At 39.7% G+C, this 24,806-nt stretch overlaps 1 protein-coding gene across 1 annotated transcript in view; it reads left to right on the top strand.

Moving 5' to 3' along the window:
• PLCXD3 (phosphatidylinositol specific phospholipase C X domain containing 3) overlaps nucleotides 1-24,806 on the top strand; it is a 74,974-nt gene that overhangs the window by 1,043 nt on the left and 49,125 nt on the right. The window lies entirely within an intron of this gene.

Raw genomic sequence — 24,806 nt, 5'->3', positions numbered from 1 at the left:
TATTTGCTAGAAGATGTTTTCTGTAGTTTCATTTAAACACAGGTGTGCCCTTCTAAAAGTATATGTCGTAGTTTCTTATAGTTTAGACAAGCTGTGTCTAGCACTTTACTTGCTACATTGGTTTTTTTCTGTTGACCGAATATATCCTGTATAAAATTATGTCCCTCTTAGGCATGGGAATCCAGCGTCCTCAACTGATACATCAACCTATGTTGGAGCTGTAAAAATCTTTTGGTTAATAACTTTTCATTAACCCGCAAACTGCAGAATGCTCTTACTGAATACTGGCTATGATAAGAAATGAGTCTGTTTCTGATTCATGGTGGCTTCTCAGGTTAAATATTTTGGAGACATTTCCTGGTTTGAGGGCATCGTGATCAAACTTCCTTGCTTCTAGATACAAAAAATTGCCTTTGATGTGCATCACCATTAAGTGGCTTCCTTGACCGAAGGAAGCATTATGGGGCATGGTTATTGGTGCATCTATCTCACCAAGATCTCTCTTTTACATTCTCACAGCCTCATTGTGAAAACTGACCGCAGTTTTTGAGAGTGGATGTTTCTCAGAGCTTGGCAATAATAATACAATAATACCTTGTTAACATGTTTAAATTAAAACAAACAAACAAAACAAAACAAACCTGCAGCGGCCAGTTAATCCCAATACAGCATTAAGCAGTGGGCAAGTTCTGTAGGCTGTTAAGTGCAGAGACTGATCCCTTGCATTGGGAGAAGGATTTTGTTCACGTAACGGCCATGAATACAGGGTTGCTTTTTGTGAAATTAGCAGCAAAACTTATATGACTTGAGTGGCATAGTGTTAAGACCTTTGAAATTTGTCCTTCTGTTAGTGTAAATTGACACAAACCTCTTATATGCCTGTCTCTGTTTTTAAATGCCAGCTTTGGCAAATAGAGTCGTATGGGGAGGGTGGCAATATGTTTCTTATGAATTTGTCAACTGGGGGGCCTGGCACACAGACTATAGGTATCAATGCAGTTTAAATATTATCTTTTAACATTTAGATTTATTATTATATTTAATATACAGTGTGGAAATGTACAAGATTAAGTACAAAGGCTAACATGGGATTGATTTCATCCTTTAAGAAGAAATAACCTTTCAGACATTCCTAATATTTGAAAGTTTTCTCCCACATGTCCACAGCTGAACATTAATGGTATGTGTGCATAATAACTATTAACATATAACTAGTGTCCAAGTAGTTAATGCAAGGAATGTGTAAAATGCAAACTCTCATATGTCAAATTGTCATAGTTTTAAGTCATGAATTTTTAACTGTTTTGGAAAATAATGTGTAAGTACTAAGGTATTCATACAAGTACTGCCATATCATGTGAATAGCGTTTTATTTATATTGCCTTTTTTTTTTTTTCCCCCAGCAGGATTTAAACTTCCCTTGCACAGTATGAATACTGTTCTTGACCTTAATTCAGCTGGAGGAAATTCAGTTATGGAACCAGAGTCCAAAAGTCGGTCCAGTGCAAATGTTGAAGAAAACAATTAACTTGAAAATGTTAGAATGAATTTTTCAGTACAGAGGGTGTTCCACTGTATCAAGGGAGAAACATTGTTTTATTAAAAATCGCCACTACATTTTTCATTGTTTAGTAGGAGTCCTTGGAACTGAGATGATATACTGTGTTGTCTTTGCGCAGACATGCTTGTATTATTTTAACTGTTGTAAAGAGAGGTACAAAACCCACAGTATTCTGTCATAACTGTATGTAAACAATATTTTGAAGGAATGTTCCGTTCATAGTATGTTTAAAAACATTAATCACACTTTTTTATTGGTCAGTCGTCAGGCTTATGCAGGCACAAATTTATAATGTTTAGCACCAATTATGCTTTCATAGTCAGTGCTGGATTCTGGTATTATTTCAGTGAGTTCTTTTACTAATTTCTTTCTTCAGAGTTCAAGCCAGGTACTTTTGTTTTCCTAACTCCAAGAACCCTGTAGATGAGGCCGAGGTCCGTAAGATAATGTGTGCCAGCCTTGTCCATCAGAAACTTTTCTATTTGAGTTTCTTCCAAGTATGAGGATGATGCATTATAGCATGAGGTTTTCTGCTTTCATTGTGTTGCCTGCGTCTGTGTTCTCCTACACTGCAAGTGGCAGATTTTCCTCAAGTGATACTACTAGAAGGAAATAATAGTATACATTATTTGGAAATAAAATAGTCCCTTAGTTTCCAGAAAATGCCACACATGCTTAATCTTCTATTGCTATGACAATTAGAATATTGAAAGGGTATATTTAGGCCAAGGGGTATGTCTTCTAGTGTTTGTAAACTGCCTCTTGTGGTAAAGAATCTACCTGGCTAAACTTGCAACACTTTGGCTAAGAAAAAGATGGAGGATTTTGGTGTTTGGGGAGAGGATGTCATTCAGTAGTTGGCAGAATGTAGCTTTTTCAGTACCTGTGCCTCTTTGATCAGGATAAGAAACAGGTTTTTGTAGGTAAGGCACGCTTATAGAACTTAAATCTTTGTGCCACCAGATTGAGGCTGAAAGGTGAGGTATGGAGAGCCGTTTGCTCTGCTTTGTCAGTATGCTCTTCTTATCTGGATTGAACATATGAGTTATGTGCAGTGCAGTAAATAGACATGAGTAGGCAGCATTTCCTCATGAACTGATCCACTTACTGATCGATAAACTTTCTTATTGACAGTCTGTAAATATGTATCTAATTTTATATCAGTCTGAGGTTTTGTACAAATAATCTGTGTGATACATGTTGCCTTTTTTCACCGGTGTTAATATTCCAAGCCTCTGAGAAGTCCATAATAATAATTTGTCATGGAAAAGACTATTTACCTCCTCAAGTAACTAGTCCCTCCACCAAAATTGGTGCTAGCCTAAGATGTGTCGTATGAGCAGTCTGTGCTAGAGACATGTCTGTCCTTCATACAGTGTAGGTAAACTCTTCTTAATTAATTTAACACGCAGAATATCCCTTAAGTGCATAACTTCGACAGTTGTTCTTCAGGCTTTTGTTTCCTAGGAGAAGTCCCTGCTTTCTTTGAGCAGATGAAACTTCTGACCTCAGCATGTTCTCTTATTGCTCAAGGATGCACTATAAGCAACACAATTCTCAGTGCCATTTATTTTCACAGTGACACCAGCTTGGCTGCTATGTGTGCCAATGTGCTAATGTAGTTCCTTAAAAGGAATGCACAACATCTGATTGGCATCTCTTGTTTTCAGATTAAATTTTTTTTGTTTATTTGTATTTTGACATATAAAGTTCTCTGCACATCAGCTGGAAAGTGACTGCTAGACACAGAAGAGCTAACTTGGCTCCTCTTAAATAAGAAACTGTTACCAGGTGGAATTTTTTACCATTAGCCATCTTTAGAAGGAAGCTCTGTGACTTGAATTTTGTATTTTCCACTGTCATGCTTTGAAAAGAAAACAAGACCTCATAGGGAGTTATTTTACGAAAAGAAAGCATGTATGTCAGTGTCAAAGGTGTATTAGAAGATGGAAGATGGTATGGGGAGGCTTGGGAAAAGCATATGTGTTAGTGTAGCTGGAATATTTTAGCCATTTTTGTGAATAACAGCACTGCCGAGTTAACATAACAGCTCTGTTTTGAATAATTGTAATAGCTTGCAAATTTTCAAGTGATTACTTTGGTTCTTGGACAGACACTTCTCAGCCCCGTGGGGAAGTTCTTTCATCTATAAAAAGGCTAGAAGTTCTTCTTTGTTGGTTACGTAGGCACACAACATTTTCACTGTTTAAATGTTATTAGGAAGCTATTTAATTTTGAGCTTGAACATCCGATGATTTGGATTTGGATTAAAAATGAAGAGTGATTGTCTTTGAGAAGCACTTGGGACCTGTTTCACCCTTGTGTGTCCACTGTGATCAACAGAGTACCTCTGCTTCGTGTGCCAGGGTCTGATTCTGTACAAAATGAGCTCTGTCTAGAACTGTGGACTGATGATGCAGGTAAATTTATAAATAAGCCCATCATGCAAGTCACCCCTAAGCTTTTGACATGCATATAAGTATCTGGAAGAGCTGTTTCTTTTTCCAGTGCGCACTGCACTAGTTTTTCGGTGTTCTTCTATCAGAAATAAGTACTTTATGCTTTATTTTCTGATCAGAAAATGAGCAAAGATCCTTATATCTGACCTTCGTAACTTCTTTTAGGATCTCTCTTTTCCTCCTTGTTCATGTTCTTCTTTTTACATCAATCACTTTTCTCCCAAAATGGCCTCTCACTGGCCCTGCGCACACCAGTGTGTCATTTCCAATCCTTTCAGAAATATTTCTGTGTGATACAGTTTCCTGCAGCATTCGCTGTTAATTTCTCCTGCTGCAACATGTTTCTAGCACACACAAAATGAAGCTGTTTGGTTCCTCACACTGCCACAAAATCAAACAGTTCAAGCCCTTCACTTACTTGCCCATCTGCGACCAGAGGTAATTCGAAGCTGCCTTTGCTTGGTTTCCCCACAGGAGCTGTTTATTAATCCAGCAGTCCCTGTCCACTCTGTCTCCTGCGGCTCAGTTCCAGCAGAACGACCTTCTCTGACCTGCCTTGCATCCTGCCACCATGGCAGGTGCAACAGAGGGAACAGCTTTGTTGCCATCTGGAATTATTTCTGTCTTTTTAATTCACTGAACTGCTGTTTTATCTCTTGTCTGAAAATTTCTTGGCTGTTCTGTAAATCCAGACTGCCCTTACCTTCTGACGGTTTTTAACTTCGTGTTTGGTGGTATGTGTTTGATGTTTGGTAACTTTCTGCAGTTCTTACTGTAGTGCAACTTGAACTGTGTCTTTCATACAAAATATACTTGGATTTGAAGATCCTCAGACACACTCAACAGTGCAAGTAGTTAAAAATGCAGGTACAAAGTAGACAAAGTTATGAAGATTGTAACTTTAAGACCCCTAGGAGGGTTATGCAATCTCTTCTACTGCTCTGCATAGAGATAATAATTAAAATTTTAGCAACTTATTTAGAAATTAATGATGTATAACTTACAAATAGTATTCAAATATAGTAGACAGATACGTGTTTAACAGTTCTGCTCTTCAAAGAGCAGCCAGTTCCAGGGGCAATAGCTTTCATGCTCATCTTGTCTTTTCTTCAAAGTAGGTACAAATTATGGGTGCTTTTGTGAACAGATCTCCTTGTGCAATCCCTACAGTATAGCCTATGGGACACTGCAAACTATATAATTTGAAAGAAAGGTGGTTCAAAATCTGGTGGTTTGGGTTTTAATCTAAACTTTTACAAAGCTGAATGTTTTATTTGACCTACTGTAGCAAACCTTGGTTTGATTTTTTCCATTGTTTTGAACAGCTGTATAGTATCAGTCAGTAACTGTACAGAAAGGCTAAAATATATTATTTCATGTTAGAAAGTATAGATTTCTATTTTAAAACCATCGAACCATTTTCACCGTGGTCTAATTTTTAAACAAATTGCTAAAGCTGTTTTCAGATGCTTTTTTTAATCAGCTTTTAAACCATCCCTCTTCACATTAAATAAAGTTAATCTTTGCTTCATTTAATCTCTTTAATCTGGTTAGCTCACATATCTCATGCTTAAATACTTAGTGTTTCAACTGTGAAATAAACTATTGCAGAATAGCTAGAAAAAGAGAAAGGATGGGAAGAAAAAATGGATTTGCTTTGTTGTGGTTGCAGGATTTGCTCCCCTCTGTGCATGTCACTTCGGATGTTTCAGATGATTGGAGATATATGACATGTGCTGCTGCTATGAAGGGGAAAACCTATCTGTGAAGTTTACTGGATTATAAGTTCTGCTTGTAATTTAAAAAAGCCAGGATAAAGGGCACTGAACTAATGTAGGCTTTAAGTAAATTCTGTAGCCTTTTTTTTTATAACAAAACAAAACCCAGTGAGTTGAAGATTATACTTTATGCTTTACCTTCTTGTCATGCTGTCGTCCACAACGTATTTGTATTTTAATAGAAGACTTTTTTTTTAAACCTGTAAAACCTTTGGCATCTGTTTATACTTTGACAGCCACGCAACTTTGTTTTATAATTATGAAAGGCTGATAAACTGGGATTTAACTAAGAGTAGAAAAAGGTAGAATAGATGAGTTATGCAATCAAACTGATGTCTTAGAGCCTCAAAGTTTATTAGCTTGTTGGTTTTCCTAGATCCTGTTATTAGAACTTTAACCATCAAAATACATGCTTCAAAAATACATGCTTCAAACTAGTCTGGGTGTTCACACCAAAACCAAATGGTGTGTTTGTACATCTTCTGAACCAGCGTGTGACTGGAATCGTCTTCTGATGTTTCATTCAGATGCCTGCCATTGAAGGGTAGAAGAGAAATGGAAAAGTTTGATGCATTTTCATTAACTGACACTGCTGAATGGTCTTATGAAGGCTGTTAGAAGTCTCTGCCATGTTTTCTTCTTTGTAGGCTGGGCTGGGTAATCTCAAGACTGCTGATGTGAGGCTGGCCTTTCTCTCAGGAGGGGAGCTGGGTTAGGAAGTCTGCTCCATGGATTGTGGAACATTTCAGTGATCCCTAGGCTGTGCTTTGGGAGAAAGAGCATTTGGTTTACACTGCAAAGCTCACAACAACTTTTGGTGGAGTGCTGCTTTCCAGCCGTACGAATGCTACCCAAAAATTGGTTTGTCAGCAGAGAAGTTTGAGCATGTAGTGATTCTAGTCGCTACTACAGGAATCCCAACACGTTTCCTGTTTTGGTATTAGTCTTTCTTTCTGGTGAAGCTGTCAAATTTTACAAGACTGTTCTAATTGTATAGATCATGTTCACAAATACTACCTCATAAGTCATGCAAGCTGGGTAGGTGGTATCCCTTGTATCTCATGTGTGAAAATGCATGTTCCTATCATGTGATCCAAAAATGTGAGAATTTTGGATTGATTCCCTCAGACTTGAAGTGTCTACACCTCAGAAGTGGCTCTTATGTCTATGATGGGCAGATCAGGAGGTCACTTTGAAGCTACTGCGGAAGACACCTGGCAGTTGCTTTTTCCATTGTTGGGAAGCAGTGAGGACTGTGTTGGCATTCTGCATGGCACCGCAGTAGAAGTGGATAATTAGTACACTGAGGTTAGCAGAGGTTGGATGAAGCTGGTTTTGAACAGAAATTCCCCAGTTACCCTCTGCCACAAAAAGTGGGAGGAGTGTGTTTGTTGGAAGTTCTCTAGAGACAAATATCTAACTTGGACATTGAATAGAAGGTGCTATGTTTGTCTTCATTCTTCTGCATCCTCACTGCACTAAAAAAGCACTTTTAGGGTTTTGCTTCACTGGATCCCCAGAACCTCTTCTCAGCAGGTGCAGCTGGAATTAACTGTGCTTACTGCATGTGAGAATACACCACTGAGGTCAGTGGCGTATTTTTTTGGTCAACAAACTGCACGTTTGAATTCAGGACTACTTAGATCATCTAAGTATGTGAACTCAAGCCTGGAATTGTTTGGTTTGGGCCATGTTTGTGTGTTGGTTTGTTGTTTGAGGTTCTTTTTTTTTTTAGTGCTTTAACTTCTCCCCTGGCTAGTATAGTTGTCTCACCATTTCCAGGATTGAAGTGCAGCTTCTCCAGTGGCTCAGAAGTACCTCAGTTTTGATGAACTATAATCTGCAAAGCATTGCTCAGTTGGAGTTCTGGCTTACTCTGCTTCTGGTGTGAAGTTAAGAGCTGTTATGCTTTCAAGTAGGAGAGAGAGCCTCAAAAAACTGCTGTCCAGCATGGGAATGGGGAGTACATGTCTAGACATGCTTCAAGGCTTATCTGGTAGCACAGGCTCTTCCTGTGAGAGGGAGCTGGACTTGTGCCGTTAGACAAGTGTTATTTAGTGCAGGCGCCTACTGAGTGTTTTGGGGAACATTTTATAAGTTGACAATACATAAGGAGAAAACAAGCCAGCTTCAGTAATTTTTGGATGTAGCTGTATTATAGGGGAAACAAGCCAAGGGATACTGTGAAGGACAAGAACAGCATATGTACAAATGAATGCTGTTGCTTCTAGTGTGCAAGAGGCTGGAGTCCCGTTAGAAATCACAGTGTGGAGTATGGAGAAAACTGGGATTTCTAAGATCAGTTTTAATGCACTGGCTGAAAATGCTTCAGACTCTTCTGACTGGAAACAGTATGAGTGTGAACCAGTAAAACCAGCATTGACTTCCTTTAGAGCTTGGGATGATGCAGAGGTGGTACTGCAGAGAAATGATTGGCTTTTGGGCCATTATGTATTAGGCCTTGTCATATCCTCCTGCTCTACAGGGCTCAGAATAAGTCACTGGAAGGTGTAGTTGGTCTGGTCCATTTTAGGATTTCAGTTTCTAGCTCCATGTTAATGTACTCTACCCACCACAGAATTCTTAGAGTTTTCTGTGCGGCTGCATCCTTTACAAAACCAACCTCTGCTGTTGGAAAGCGCCTTCAGTTTTGCAGGAGAGCCCTTTCCGTGTTTGGACAAGTAAACACAGGGAGGATTAAACTGAGGCAGGCTTACACTGTTTGGTTGTCGCAAAAGTGGAAATCTATGGCCAGGGTGAGAAGTGCTGGGCTGAAGGAGATCAAAGGTGCAGTTAGTTCAGTGCCCTGGCTCTGGTTCATCTCTGGTTTGTGTACAGAAAAGGCTTAAGGACAAGGTGAGAATACAGGGATACTTTGCCTACATGTATCCCTTTACTCTTCTGCCCTGTGGACTTTCTGACCCAAAAAGTTGCATCCAAGTTATGTTGTATAACCTGATGGCCTGTTTTGCCAGCAGGCTTCAAGGGAGAGCTTTTAAGATCTTACAGACTATGCCCCTTAGTGTGTAAAGGAGGCTGGAGTAGGGACTTTGCCAGTTCCCCATGGCTGCTGGAGAATACAGAGCTTGTACTGCTGAGGGGAGAGGGCACAAGAGCGGTTGTGACATAGACATGATGGGAGAACATGACTGGGACAAGAGGGACATGACTGGGACAAATTTGTGTCCCTGCTTCTGGAGCTGCTTGGGGTTTTGACACTGACTAGATAGTGGTTAGAGCAACAGAACCTACACTGGGGGCAGCAGATGCAACCTGAACACCACCACTGCAGAGGTGTAGGGGTATGTCTGGACATCCTCTTCGTTCTCCCAATGCTCAGTAAATTCTGGCTATCCATATATATCTACATTTGTCTGCACTAGAGGAAACATATCTTTCTGAATCACATGCATTGTGCTCCCTACCCTAGGGGGACTAACATTTGTGGTGGCTTCTTTAAGCTCAGCCTGTTTCTCAAGTAAGTCACTAAGCCACCGGTGTAATTTTCAGAACTGGATTTTATCTTTCTTTGGCATTGCTTTCCCATGTCCTAAGAGAGATAAGATTTCTTAATCTTTAAACCACCTATCCTAGGCTGTGAATTAGCTTGAATTTTATCAGGGAGAAGGAAGATGATGGTGTCATTTTAAGGTTTTAATAATTGTTTTCATATTTCAAGAGGTATTCATAAGCACTGATAAACTTAATTCCTTGAAAGCAGCTTCTCCAACTCAAGTGGTAGATAATGCCTTTTCATTTTGAAATTGCCATTGTCTAAGAGCATGCTGTTCCTGGACCACAGAATCCAAAAAGCAAAATGCAATCCTTTTTTACATCACAATTCCCATCAGGGGTTACTTGAACTGTGTCTTAAGTGTGGGATACAGGCCAGAAATACTTATAGAGTATGTAAAGCCAGGACCGATATGGAGAAGCAGTCATCATCATCATGGCCAGTCTTCGCAAACAAAGATTTGGGAAAGGTCATTACCCTTCGAGCCTGCGCAGTGGATTTTTTAGGTGAGACACAGTGTGTGCTGAACTGAGCCCACCCTTTAATCCTGAGGTTCATCTGCCGGGGCCGAGCGAGCTTGGACAGTGGCAGTGAGGTCCTCAGGACGTAGGTTTGTTTAGAGTGACCTTCTCTTAGATGGATGGCCTTACAGGGCTGACAAGCTCCATCTGCCTGGAGGAGTTCCCTGACTGGGAATTGAACCCGGGCCGCGGCAGGGAGAAGTAGTATTCTACGTGGAAATCACATTTGAAAGTAGGTGGGAATAGGCTAACAGTCCTATTTCTACTAGATTAAAACAGTGCTTACAAGTTATTAACAGTCCTGTTTCTACTAGATTAAAACAGTGCTTACAAGTTATTATCTAAGACAAAGTAATGTGCTCTAAAAATTTGCACCAGCTTACAGGCAAACCAGGAAAGATTCAGGAAGAAAGAAGGGAAATATTATATTTAAAGTGAACTTTTTGTGTAAGTTCAACGCAGTTCATGGCTTGGGTGGGTTCTTTCTTTTGTTGGTTTTCAGCAGTTTATTGGATAACAGGATTCACTCACTGACAGGAGAAATTTTGACATTAGTCTGACTGGCTCTGGTTTTCTACTACCTTACACTATGTGTAAATGCAGATCTGTGTGAAGTGTCACTAAATCTGGGCAGTTACACTAATTTTTTTTTACTTTGTGCACTATGCAGACTGTAACTAAGTCTGCCTCGGTTAGCACTTGATGAATAAATTGCTCTGTGCAGCTGAAGAAAGCAATGCTGATTAGATGATGAGCTTAAATATGGCCCTCTAAAATACACAATGCAACACATTTGTTAGAAGAGTACGAGCTTATGTTGCTTGAAATCTTTAAGTGAACCATTGTTACATAGCTACATGAAAGAAAAAATAACCTATCTTCAAAGTGAAAAAATCACAAGCTTTACAATTCCATTCTATCAAAAAGTTCTATTGTTTTTCCTTATGACCTAAATATAAATTGTAGAACAGAAAGTGAAAATCAGATTTTGGGATTTTACCTATGGCATTTCACAGTCAACTGACAGATGATGTCTGTTGACATCATCAACACTGTGATGACTAATAGTGCTAGATCAGGGCGTTACGTAGAGAAGAGGAAGAAATAGCATATAGTCTAATTGAATATTTTGAGACAGTGCCCTACTAAAATACCACCAAGTAATATTTTGGGTTTGATCTATATTATAATGATATTTGAGCTAGTGGGCCTTACACAGACTTGCTCCTTTTTACTGTGGAAAATATGATGAATTAACATTTATTTATAATAATATCTTTTAATGTTTAGACCTATATATTTCAAAAACAAGCTGGCTTATTTTCAAATTCTTATTAAACTATCTTTTAAGATGTTAATATAATTGAAGTCTGGAGAACTCTTGGGACAAGTAAAGGTTGAAATTTCTGGGGTTTGTCTCCTAGGTCAGATGTAGTGATCTTTTTCTGGAATTACTATGGAATTGAGACAGACACTGAAACAGAAGATACTCTTCAAGAAAAGGCTTTAAAATGTTCATGGTGTATTTGACGCTGCATATGGTTGTTCCATAAGAGCAGTATTGCTCAGTTTTTTGAAACCCTGGAACACCTAGGCTCATCATATCTCTTGTGAACAGCTTCTTACAATAAGACAAATCCTCTTGCTTTAGTCTCTGATCTTGGATGGATTTTCTTATTGTACTGCTAAATGTGTGATAGTTGGAAAACAGGTAGTTTAAACAATGCTGGGGAGAATGGAAGAGAAACACTGCATGGATTTCTGTATTGAATGGAAGATAAGGATTTATGGAGTTTTTGATGCCTGGACTGGACACTGAGAAGAGCAGTAGAGGTTGAGATCCTTGAGACATCACAGTGCAACTGACCAGACTGGGTGACTTTTACATTAGGCCATCCAAAGTGTGCAGCAGACACAGCTCTCACAGTGTCATCATGTGAAGACACTAACAATTGGTGATGTGGCTGGTCTAGTACAGGGCTTCTGACTTCTGGCTTTTCCTGATGCTTCCAGAGGGAGATGTTAGGTTCTGTGAAGTGGACTTAGAGCCAAAGATGTATATCTACAGCTGCTCTAGAAGAAATGGTCAGAGCATGGAAAGTGTGTGCATTGTTTAACCATCTGCATAACCTCCACACTAAATGCAAATTGTAAAGGATTCATTTTCTGTATTATGACAGAAAAGTTCCGTGTTTTATTGACCAGAAAACTAAATTACTTGATTCAAATAGGGCATGTGAGGCAGGAATAGAAAATGAACTTGAGTTTTGTAGATCTTAATTTTTCCTAAGCATAGAGGACAAAGAAGGTATCCAAAGCTGCTCATGGCAGCTGACACATTAGGGTTTTATGTTTTGTACGTGAGACTTGTGTGGTTTGCACTATGTCATACCAACAAGGAAAGGAAACATTTCTCACAGGAAAGCAACACATGTTCATTAGTCATCAAATGTGATGGCACAGGGAGCGCTGCATCACAGTGCCCATCTCTGAGGTGCTCTCTGAAAAGCAGGACCAGTCAGAGGTGAGACCAGACTGTAAGAGGTTTGTCAGATCTCTATACATTAGAGGGTAAACTGGAGAAGATGAGGTTTCTGGCCTCATTTGAAAAGCAAATACTGTGTTACAGCAGCTCTAGCTAAATGGGAGGTTTGCAAGCTCTGCAGGGGAAGGGCAGGCTAGCTAGCAACACATTCCGAGCTACATTAAGTGTCGCACATGCTGTCCATTGGAGTTACATGCAAACACCACCTTGACATTATGCTGGATGTTCTCTGGTACCATCCAGCTGCACTTCTTCCCCTTTCAGTTTGTGAACCACACCCGGTTTTATCTGTGTCCTGTGCCCGTGCAAAGAACCAGAATGTGAGATTGTTTCTTCATGTGAAGATTATTGAGCAAGTTGTGTATTTCTGTAGTATTTAATGTCTTCTGGTGGGGAGAGGTCTGAGGTGTGAGCACTTGGAAGCCTCCTAAGCATTGCCTGAAAGTATGAAGGCATCAGCATTTTCATCCATGCACCCAAAATCCCACAAGAGATAATAATGTTGAAAGGGGAATAAATACACTGAAGGCTGGAGGGATGTGAACAAGCCATTTAGGTTACCACCCAAAATCCCTGTCTGGACATTAGGGGCTGAGCACTGCTAGATTTAATTCCATCTCTTTGCAAACCGTTGCTTCAGAAAGCATCTAGAGCATAGCCCAGGAGTCTTTTGCTGGCTGATTTTGCTTCCAGAACTTCATCAAAAGTGAAGGAAAATGTGTGCTCAGAAAGAGGGGGCACAGGGGACACATTAATTATGTTGCTGTTGGGGAAAATAACTGAAGTTTACAGTAACAAACCCCACATTTTACTGCTAAATAGCGGGATATACCCAGGCATTTCACCAGCTGCTAAGTCTATTTGTGGGCTCTGAAAAGACTGCTTTACTTCTGCTGTTCTCACGTATGTTCCAAAGATATGTATGGCTGCGATACTCCTATCTAGTAAATTTTGTTCTCAGAACCCTGTTAGGAGAGAACTGTCTGTATACCATTGCAGCCCAGGCCTTCCTTTAAAAAATGTTGTAGTGACAGAATTTGCTGTGAAGTTTAAGTAAAGGGAGTGATAAACCATACAGGAAAAGGTTTCTGCAAGCTCACAGTCGAGTGGGGCTGTATTCTGACAATTTGGTGCTGAGATCAAGCAATTTTGCAGTATTGAAATACTTCCTGAGTGCCAAGCTAGGATATTTAAAGTGAAAACTGTTGACAGAATTTTTTTTTTATAGCTGCCAAATTTAAATCAGGATATGTAATTGCTGAAGCCCTAAAATCATGTTTGCCAGTACGCCTGTGCCTGCTGTTACACCCTTCTTGCTGCTCTTCTTGACAGTGAATTCATGATGACTGTAGAAAAATAAGCTTTAAGGAATTTCTTTGGCGGTGGAGGATGGGGCTGATTAATGACTGGCAAAACAACAGATTAAAACTTCTTTACCGTTTTTCCCATTGTGTATGATACTTGTTAAAAGACCACAATAAATCTTGGTAGCAGTGTTTACATCCAATCAATCTGAACTTGCAGGTGAAGACAGCACTGAACAGGTAAAACTTGGTTGTGGACAGGGTGCTTTTCATTGCTGCAGTGCTTGGGTCCTGTTTCTTTAAATGTTTTTTCATTAATAACCTAGATGAGAACAAGCTCATTAGTGCAATATGTGAGTAATACCAATTGAAAGAAGCACATGAGAAGAACAGTAAGTCTGTATTACATCACAGAGAAATGAACTTCGTTTTGATAAAAATAAACTGAAAGGCAATTATTTTTCCAGAAGGGTGATTTAAAACATGTTAAGTTCAGGAAGAGGCTTGGAGTCTGGAATTTTCACAGGTGAGAGACGTGGGAGGAAATCATCACTGCATGGGTTAGCCACATACTCAGAAACATCATGTTTAACATAGAGATGGTAGTCTGGTGTGGCTGTAAATGACATATGATATTCATGGTTATTGGAAATACAGATGGAAATGAAAGCTGGAAATCACAGAATCATAGAATCAGCTGGGTTGGAAGGGACCTCCGAGATCATCAAGTCCAACCCTTGATCCACTACCGCTGCAGTTACTAGACCATGGCACTAAGTGCCACATCCAGTCTCTTTTTAAAAATCTCCAGGGACGGAGAATCCACTACTTCCCTGGGCAGCCCATTCCAATGTCTGATCACCCTCTCTGTAAAGAAATTCCTTCTAGTATCTAACCCAAACCTCCCCTGGCACAACTTGAGACCATGCCCTCTTGTCTTGCTGACAGTTGCCTGGGAAAAGAGACCAACCCCCACCTGGCTACAACCTCCTTTCAGGGAGTTGTAGAGAGTGATGAGGTCTCCCCTGAGCCTCCTCTTCTCCAGGCTGAACAGGCCCCCCTCAGCCTCTCCTCACAGGACTTGTGCTTGAGTCCCTTCACCAGCCTAGTTGCCCTCCTCTGGGCCTGCTCCAGCACCTCAATGTCCTTCCTGAACTGAGGGGCTCAGAACTGGACACAGCACTCAAAGTGTGGCCTCACCAGCGCTGAGTACAGGGGAAGAATCACTTCCCTGGACCTGTTGGCCACACTGTTCCTGATCCAGGCCAGGATGCCATTGGCCTTCTTGGCCCCCTGGGCACACTGCTGGCTCATGTTCAGCTTCCTGTCAATCCAAACTCCCAGGTCCCTTTCTGTCTGGCTCCTCTCCAGCCACTCTGTGCCCAGCCTGTAGCGCTGCAGGGGGTTGTTGTGGCCAAAGTGCAGGACCTGGCACTTGGCCTTGTTGAACCTCATCCCGTTGGAGTCAGCCCAACCCTCCAGCTTGTCCAGGTCCCTCTACAGAGCCCTCCTGCCTTCCAGCTGATCGACACTCTCCCCCAGCTTGGTGTCATCTGCAAATTTGCTGATGATGGACTCAATCCCCTCATCTAAATCATCAATAAAGATATTAAACAGAACTGGGTCCAACACTGATCCCCGGGGGATCAGTGATAAAGACCCTTGAGATAGTGTGTCAGTGTGAGGATAAGTGGAGCACATGGAAAATGAGCTGAGCTCAGCAAGAAGTGACATGAGGAAAATGTATGAATGATGGACAAACTTTTAATGTGATTTAAAGAAAAGTGAGGTATAAGCCTTTGAGCTCCTTTAAACATGGATTGGAAAGAGTGCTGTATTGGGTCTGGCTGAGCTGGAGTTCATTTCCTCATGGTAGCCCTCACAGTGCTGTGCTTTGCATTGGTAGCTAGAAGGGTGTTGATAAACAGAGTTATCACGATACCCAGTGGCTGTCCTGTTCAACCTAAGCATCCCTCTCTTCCCATCCTTTACTCTTCTTCAGGAAACCTAAACTGAAATGTAGTCTTTTTCAACCAGCCTCATTGTCAGTAATGAGCTATAAATCACAATAGTTCATGTGTAGAAAACTTGGGGGCTGCTGGGGGATAAGGCTGTTGAGGTCTTGAAGTTACGGCTTGACACATCTTCACCATCACCTGTAGCTGTCTTCAAATCTCCCTTCTTTTCCAGTGTCTTTAACTGTTGAGCCTCTTGGGGAGATTATGTTGCGTGTGAATAAAGTCAGATGGATTCCAGGAGCCCTGGTCATCATCTGCACAGGCTGCAGCTGCTGCACCTGCCTGCTGCAGGTTGGCAGCATGTCTGTGATGGTTTACTCATGAGGGAACTCTCCACAAAACACTTCCAGAAACTTCTTAAGAAATGAAAAATTCTCATCCATGCCTCATTGATTTCTCTTTAATTGAGATTACGTTCTGGAAGAAAGTATTTAGAAGAAGTAGTTTAGAGAGTAGCAATTAAGATGTGTTTATATTTCTTCATCAGGGACAAATTTGGAGAGGTAGTGGAAATGGGTTTGCTGCTAATTAAAACTGTGGCTGAGTTACTAAAACTGTTGCTCTATGAGTATTCATGATGCTAGTGCCTTGGTAAGGTTAGTTTTCCAATGCCACTTGAAAAGCCTGGGCAAGTGCTGAAAGAGTGATTATTTTTTACATGGCTTGACTTGCTCCCTGAGCTCTTCTCTGCAGGGGGCATCTTAAACTGCCAAAATGGAGTGCTCCTTTTCAGTGAAGTTTTGTGGTGAGTTGCTCTGTTGGTAAAGAGCCAAGATGTGTGACCTGTGGCCTGCGTCTAGGTGTGTGTGTGGCAAAGCCTAAGCCAATTGAATTACAGCCTGATAATTATGCAGAAATCCTTACTTACCAAGGAGCAAATTTTGGCTCTTATTTCTCTTATTAGTGAGGGTTTTTTATATGAATAAACCCACTGGTAGGATTGTTTACACCTTAGGAAACCTCTTCTAAACTGGAGGATGAAAACAACATTGAGCCTTAATTAGTCGTTTGTGTAACTCAGGTGAGAAGTAAATTCATGCTTTAATTATTTGCTGGAATCAAAGCATGTTCTATCCTAGAAAAAACATAAAGCAGGGAAGATGTGAGGAAATATATTAACAATTAAATGCAATATTACTTTTCAAGATACAGTGATACTTTGAGGTTGGCTATCTCTGGGCTGTTGGAGACACCTGACCAGATACTTTACAGGGCAGTTCCCTAACAGCTGCGCTGCCTTGCAGCTCACTTCCCCTCAGACTTGAGCTAGGCAGACTGAACCATTATTTTTGGGTACTGCCTAAATTTCCTTGCTTCTCTGGCAGCATTTCATCCTTAACCTCTGCAAAATCCAGACAGAAAATTTGGCTTCTCCATATGTGGTTCTGGGGTGCTAGTCATGTCTTGTGTTGCAGAAATATTTCTGTAAGATGAAGACAAACAAAAGGTTTGGTTCTGTGGAAAAAAAGACTAGTGTCTCCCTCTCTGAAACATATTTAGTAAAAATACATACTTAAAAAGAATTTCTGTTACTTCCAATTTGCACAGTTTCTGAATATGTGTGTTAAAATGCTGTGCCTGTCAGGGGGCCCACACGATACCAAATAATGAGCTTCTCCTTTAGAGAGTGATGATGACTTTCTGAGCTGTCCCTGTATCTGCAAAGGAAAGAAAGAACCAAGCCACAATCACCACAGTATTTGTCACTCTGTTCATTATACTTGAACAGCTCTTCCATCCCTAATACAATCCTCTTTTTTACCCTCTTAAAGGCATTATGCCTTTCAAAGACTGTTCGAGGTTCAGGTATGTGGCAGTATCATTCTTACAAAAGTGTGTTTTGACTGTGCTGTGCTCCATAATTGCAGCTCTCTGATTGCCTAGGAAGAGGGTATTGCTGTTTAGTATGTCAAAGTAGGATTTCAAGGCACCAAGAGCAAATGATGAGCAATTGCTTACCCCAGCGAAAGTGAGGAAGAGGAAGCTGGCGATGGCTGGAGAAGAAGCTGAAATCTTTACTCTGCCTGTTAATTTCAGTCTCAGTGTCCTTGGGTGTCAATTGAAGATGATGTCCCATAAGTTGTTCCATGAGCTGTCCTTTTAAAGCTTTTAATGACACACTTTATTCTGATACTAGAAATTATGAAATCCTGAGGAGACCATTTGCTACATCAAGACCGTGAAGAAAGTTAGTATTAGAGACCCTGTGAGAGTCATATTTTTGATGGAACTGTCTCTTCCTACAGGGTATGAAAATGTTTCTGAGTCTGATTAAAGAATATGAGCAATGATTTTTCAGAATGGCTCTCTGGTAAGAACATAACTATCACAGCATACTCTGGAGATAGTCAAGAAGTGAAATATAAATGTCATTTTTTACTCCATATATATTCAGCCTGAAATTAAACTGCATGTTTTTACCAATGCGACTGCTAGAACAACTGATAGATTGAGAAGTGAAATCTGTTAAAAGTGAGAGTTCTTTCCAGAAAAAACACTCCATCTTAGTACAAGGTTTCAGAGTTGCTGCAGAGTCTATTAAATGGAATTATTACATGGCCTAAAACGATTTCTTCCATGCTATACAACAATCCACCATCAATAACCATTACCTATTGTGGCCTTAGAGGTCTATAAAGAAACCTTGGTCTGAAATTCCCTTACTCTTGTTCTCTATTTTCCAGCAAATGCCTTATTATGAGGAAAAGAACTTGGAAAGTAACATGCTCTTCTTCATTAGAAGTTGATGAAAGACAGCGAAAAAGGAATACCCCTTTGGGATGGAAAAATAAAATAAAATAAAATAAAAAATTTTACTTCAGTCATGAGCCAATTTAAATGTTTTATTTCAGTAATGGCAAAATATGTTTCAAGCATTTATTTCAAACTAACATGTTAAAGTGATGTATAAGTAGCAGTACTGCCATTCCCCCATAATCCTGTTCTCCAGAAGTGACCATATACAGAGTCATAGGGAAGAGCAAGAACAAGGGCAAGCAGATCTGCTAGTTGTTTTATATACTCTTGCAGTTTCCAGCTACTAACTTTGCTTTCGTTTCACTGAAATACTTCTTCTAAGTCTTTTGGTGATGCTGGATGGAGAGATGTGTGCTCTTTTAGGACCTTGAAAAATGTCCATCTGGTTCTGTTCAGAAAGCATCTAAAGGCGTAAAAGTTGGTTTTTATTCTGTGAGTTTTTCCAGATCTTGAGAGTCTTCTGACTTTTGTCTGGGTCATTTTATCAACAGGACGTTTCTTGTAAAGGATTTGTTTGCAGGAAGCTGAATGCCTCTGTACAGAATACTGTGCTTCTCTGAAACAACACATAGCAAGCTTCTATTTTAAAACTATTGTAAAAAATTAATGGATTTCTTTTTGAAAGCTTCTCTTTCTGTGACATATGGAATATAGATTTTTATTATTATTTAAAAAATTTTTTTAGACTCCTTATGTTACATATTTCAGGTTTTGCTGAGTGTGGACTTAGATCAGAAATAGGACTTGTGGGATGGAAACTCTTGGCAAAGAGCCAAGATAAGCTGGACATACTCAAGAACTAAGTACCTTTCTGCTTCCAGTGTTTTAAATCCACTTCTCTCGTGGAGCTGGCTGTTTAAGGCTGAGTTTGTTGAACAGCCTATATAGAGTTCTAGTATCATTTTGGTGTGAATCTGTAGATATTGTCTGTTAATTCCCTTGGGTTTTTCTGTTCTGTAAACCAACCATATAAAATTACTTTTCTCTAAGATACTACCTTTCAGACATTCTTGAACAATAGAATGTGTAAGCATGAATTGATAGGTGAACAAACATAAAAAATAATCTTATCTCTTGCTGACTTAAGTAATAGGAAATATTTTATGAAATGGACATGTCTTTATGAAACAGACATGTCTTTTAACAAAAATAAGCCTTTTTATATTACCTGTATGACCTGGAAAGTATGGTAGTATCACCACTTTGCAGAGGCTTTTGAAATCTCTGTCAGAAACCAAACCATTATCACTTCTTTTTATTTAATAAATAAAATTTTAAGAAATTTTTCAAGAGGCAGAACCTCCTGACAAGGGTATGAAAGTATATTTCACTGCAATGCCAATTTTGCTGTCTGCTTCAGGAAGAATTTCACCTGGATGACTGAATGACTGCTTTACTTTTACATGCCCTGAAACACTGACTAATTTTTAGGCTTTTAGGAGCAGAAGTTTGGGGTTTAGGAGCCAGAAGCAGGCAGTGATATCTGAAAATACTTACTTAGACATTATACAGCTAATATGTGGGCTGGCACAACATTGCTCTCCAGATTGAACAAGGAGCGATAGTTGTGGCACAGTTAATCAGGGGCATTTAATCATGGCTTCAACAGTTTCTTAGAACTAGATTTTTCCCCTCAATTTATTTCTTCCTTCATAGTCATTAGACTTACTTATTTGATGTGCACAACAGATAGTGCAATCCCATTGACTTGTAGAATTTTTCCTTTCTATACTCTTTCTTTTGACATTAGTTGTGAAATTTTTCATCTTTAATCTTTTAAAAATCAAACTTATTTTGTAGCATTGGAATTAGGTATTTTCTTTTCATCCTTTTTTTGGAAGAAAAAGCAATGTTTGGTAAGGGTTTTTCTTTGGCTGTTTATTTTTGCTATGGCAGAATAAGGTCTCAAGTGTGGACAGTTTAGAATGAATGTATGAACATAGACTGTAGTGGAGTAGTTGGATTACACAGAACAGGGCGTAGCAATGAAAACCACATTGTTTTCAGCAGTAACTTTTATTCAGTCTTTCTGTCTAAAGTATAATCCTTCCAGCATCAGAGGTGCTTAGGTAGAACTTTGTTCACAGGATGTTTTATAGAAGCTCAAATTGTAAAAGCTTACTCATATGGTCAGAACAGGAGAAGTCAGACTGTAAATAGGGTGCACTGTGGCTGTCATTCTGGTTCAGTAGCTTAAAAACATTTGGGGTATAGTAAATTAAAATTCCAAAAGGTCCTTCTTGAATGCAATGACCCAGTGAACTTCCCCAAACACTTGCATAAACTTTCTTACAAGAAGCAGTTATGTGTGGGAAAACAATTTAGGGAGTTTACTCACCACTACTCACAGCAGAGTAAATAGTCTGACTGATAAATAGGCTGCAACATTCAGACAGTACTATTAGTCCCAGCCCAATTCACTGTTTCAAAGCAAACTGTGGACCAAGTTACATAATATGAAAAGTGAAAATCTATGCTTGGAATGCGTGTAAGGACTATGAACAGCTGAGCTATAACATAATGGATGAAAACTTATAAACTACTTAAGACAGTGAACTGTTTTGCTAAGTGATCAGCAAAAGAGTAAAGGTAATGAAGACATTTTTACTTCCTTGTTTATAACACTGGCACTAGACTCAGAAGAAATGAATATGTGTATTTTTCATGCTTCCAGGTGCTTAATGTTGGGTGGAGATGAACAGAATGCAAATATTTTTCTGTGGTATTTAACATATTTAACAAGTGCTTACCTGACAGTCTGAGATTTTATTTTTTTACTCAGGTAACATGCATACATGATTTTACTTTCATGAGAACTAGTAAAAGTTTAAATGTGGATTTTCAAATGCGCTTGGAATTCATGAAAGCATGTTCTTGAGAAGTCAGAATTAGGTCAGTGATGAGGTCCATGTACATGTTGCCCCAAGGTGACCCATATGAACTTTAAGTAAATGTATGTGGAGGCCCCGAGGACAAGAAGTTTTTTGTTTTCCAGGCATTTTGAAAGTGACCATGTATGGGATGTTTCCCCATTCCCTAACGCAGGGCAGACTACTGTCTGTCTTCTGGGTGTCCTGCTGATTTCACCACATGTTCTTGAATTCCTGGAAAGGAGAGTGAGTGGGATTAGGATGTAAAAAATTATTGCAAGGATCCATCCCAACCTTTTAATGGTGTCTGTACATGTTGCAGAGTAACTCTTTAGGCTCACATTCAAAGAAGTCCAGCACACTTTTTAATTATATATATAAATATTTATGTATGTATGAAGAATTGTTTTAATTTTGTATATATATTTTTATATATATATATATGTGTGTGTGTAAATACAAGTCATTAATTCCTATTTTTTCCAGCTCTTGAGCTAGGCTTTCATCTATAGTGATCTCCTAAAACTGATTATCCTATGTACAGGTCTTCAGGGTAAAGAAGTTCAAATGCAGTATGACTTTTCTGCTCAGAGTTTATCACTACCTAATTTTGGTATATTGGAGCTGGCAATATTCAGTGTCCTTAGTCCTGTGTTGGACACCAGGTGTGCCACTGATTTGAGAGATGGTTATTAAAAGTACCTGAAAGATTAACCTTCTCTTCATCAAATACCGTAACCAGCTGAACACAGAGGTTTGTAGCTACTGGTCTCCTTGAGTCTGAGTGAAAGTAGTATCACTCATATGTGGTCTTCAAGACTGCTCATTCACTTTTACTACAGAGAGATGCTTTAGTCACTGGGGTTTCTTTCTTGAGTTAGGGATGTTAGCTCTTTGAAACACGTTGTTAAAAATGGACTGATAGAGACAGGTTGGTCCAACCTGACCCTCTCCCCTCTGTGCATACTCAAAGGGCTTGAAGATCACAGAGCCTGAGCTTGCTCTATGCTGCACATGGGCACAGGGCTCATGTGCTAGAAAGGGTAGTTATGAGATGTGTTATTTTAGATCTTTGTTGAATGTGTACAGTTACGTGGAATTGTTGAGTCACAGAAGAGTTTGATTTGGAAGGGACCTTGAAAGATGGTCTCATCCAAACCTCCTGCAATAAGGAGGGACATCTTCATGAGCAAACACTTGCCAGAGATGAGCATGGTCTTACTTTGAGTCAGGTCCTTGTTAGACCATCCTTCCATGTAGGAAAGCTGAGGGTTGCTCTTCCTGTATTGGGAGCAGATATGCAAAACCAGCATTAACATGAACAGGGATTTGAAAAACGTAATTTCTCTCCAGTCATGGCTACTACTAGTAGTTTTCTTTCTCTTCCTTTGCACTCTTTTGTCTGTCCATCTCCTGTGCTTGTAGACTGTAAGATGTCCGGGGCAGACACTGCCTGTGGCTTAGCACATTTAAGTTCTGTGCAGGGGTACTATTAGTAAAATACCTAATTCTAAAGAGAAACCCCACCAATAAACAACAAAACAAGAAGCAAAAGCACAAAAAAAGCTGACAAAACAAACAAACAAACAGCAAAAGAAAAACAACCCAAAACCAAAAAGGGTAATGAATCGCACTTGCATTGGACTGGCTGCTGGGCTTTTTTTGATGACGGAGTGAGAGCAGAGATCTCAAGAACTGAAAAACTATCGTGGGATGAATCCTGATTATTTTGAAGTCTGTCTTTTTGAAGACAAGACAAAACCTTTCCTCTACAGGAAAGCAGATTTCCCCTTCAAATTACAAAGGTTTCACATGATGATAAATTAATCACTTGGTTAGTAGATACAATAATTTGGACATGTGTTAATCAATGCATTGGCTCTTAATATGTATGTGCATGTGTGTGTTTGCATATGTATACATATGTTTTTCTGTGTTTTTTTGCTTCAGGTGATGATTCCCTGTTGAAAGTTCTGAAGGGATGAAATTAAACTTCATTTTGCAAACTGCACAAAGTATATGGGGCAAATCAAGGGACAAATAAAGAATCTAAAAAAGGAAAACTTGTTACGAAAGTTTTTATCTCTTTGTAGGAAACTCTGAAAAGCTCAACAGTCCTTTTTCAGAGTAAACATTTCCGCTGTGTTCTCCAATTCTCTATTCCTCTGTTCTCTGTGTGTGTGGCAGTGTTGAACACATGGACACCCTATACTAGGTAGAGCAGAAGCAGCTGAGCAGCGATACCTGTCTTGCTGTCATAAGAACCCATATGGGAACTCTCAGAGAACATATGTAATTTGTGTCTTAGTAGTGATTTCTGTTCTGTTTGGCAAAGAAAAAGAGTGTAATTGTCAAGGCAAATTATTTACTAGATAGTTCATATCATTACCTCTTTACCACTTGTAAATGAAAGTACCCCAGAGAAGTTAATTTAAATTACCAGATCCTGTAGTGACTGGACAACTCCCATTTAAAAGATAAATTACAGCTCTTTCCTTTCTTCCTCTCCCAGCACTTGTGCATGATCTGTCTGATTTGGCTGGAAAAATGTGCTGGGGGGAAGAAAACTTGATATGGGGATTGTGTTCTGCTGTGGGGTGGCAGTTCTGTGTGTGAAAGCTGCAACCCATCTTCCTGTTGCAAGTGGGTACCAGGCACTTCTAGCAGCCCCATGATTTAAACTTGCATGTTTGCAAGAGTACGCTTAAGCTCAGTAACTCTGTGTCAGAGACATGTCCCCTGTGAATAACTTGGTGTTGATACTTTATCTTAGGTGATGAAAATCTAGAATTTAGGTCGACAGGTCAAGTGCTGTCTCTGTGCCTTCAAGCCTTCTTAGTAGCTTAAGCGTGGCTTTGGCAAAGTGCCATCTGTGCGTGCTCAGCGGTGTAGGGTGAGCTCCTCCAGGACTTCTGACCAGCTTCAGAGACAACCTTCTCTGCAATGCATGAATCTTATCTGTAGACTAAATAGTGTCATCTGAAGCAAAATAGCTTTTAGCAGTGAAACAGCCCCTAGCTTTGGAGGCTTTAGACAAATTCTGTGCCCTTCCCATTTCTTCAGTTAAATGCTTGTCATCCTCCCCAGCTTTGCTGTGATTGGACATGTGCTAAGGATGTTCTCTATCAAATGGAACCTAATAGGGCATTGAAATATTGATGAATAAAACGTTAATTTTTAATTCTCCATCAATCTTTACTAATGGGAATCCAATGTGCTTCTGTCCAAGAGACTTTCTGACATTATGTGGTTTAATGTGTCTGCACATTAAATAAAGCATGGAGCTACAGGGTTTTACTTTGCAGGTGCTTTGTTTAATAGAAGAAAACAATGGAATCGTTTAAGTTGGAAAAGACCTCTGTGATCGTCAAGTACAGCCACTGACCTAACTAGCAGGTCCACCACTAAGCGATGTCCCTAAACACCACATCTACACGTCTTTAAATACCTCCAGGGATGGTGACTCCACTTCTTCTCTG

Source organism: Pipra filicauda, unplaced genomic scaffold, assembly GCF_003945595.2.
Source record: "Pipra filicauda isolate LSUMZ 115617 unplaced genomic scaffold, ASM394559v2 scaffold52_size3558583_pilon, whole genome shotgun sequence".
Lineage (NCBI taxonomy): Eukaryota > Metazoa > Chordata > Aves > Passeriformes > Pipridae > Pipra > Pipra filicauda.
Note: the sequence above shows the minus strand (reverse complement) of the source record. Positions and strands in the feature narration are given on the sequence as shown.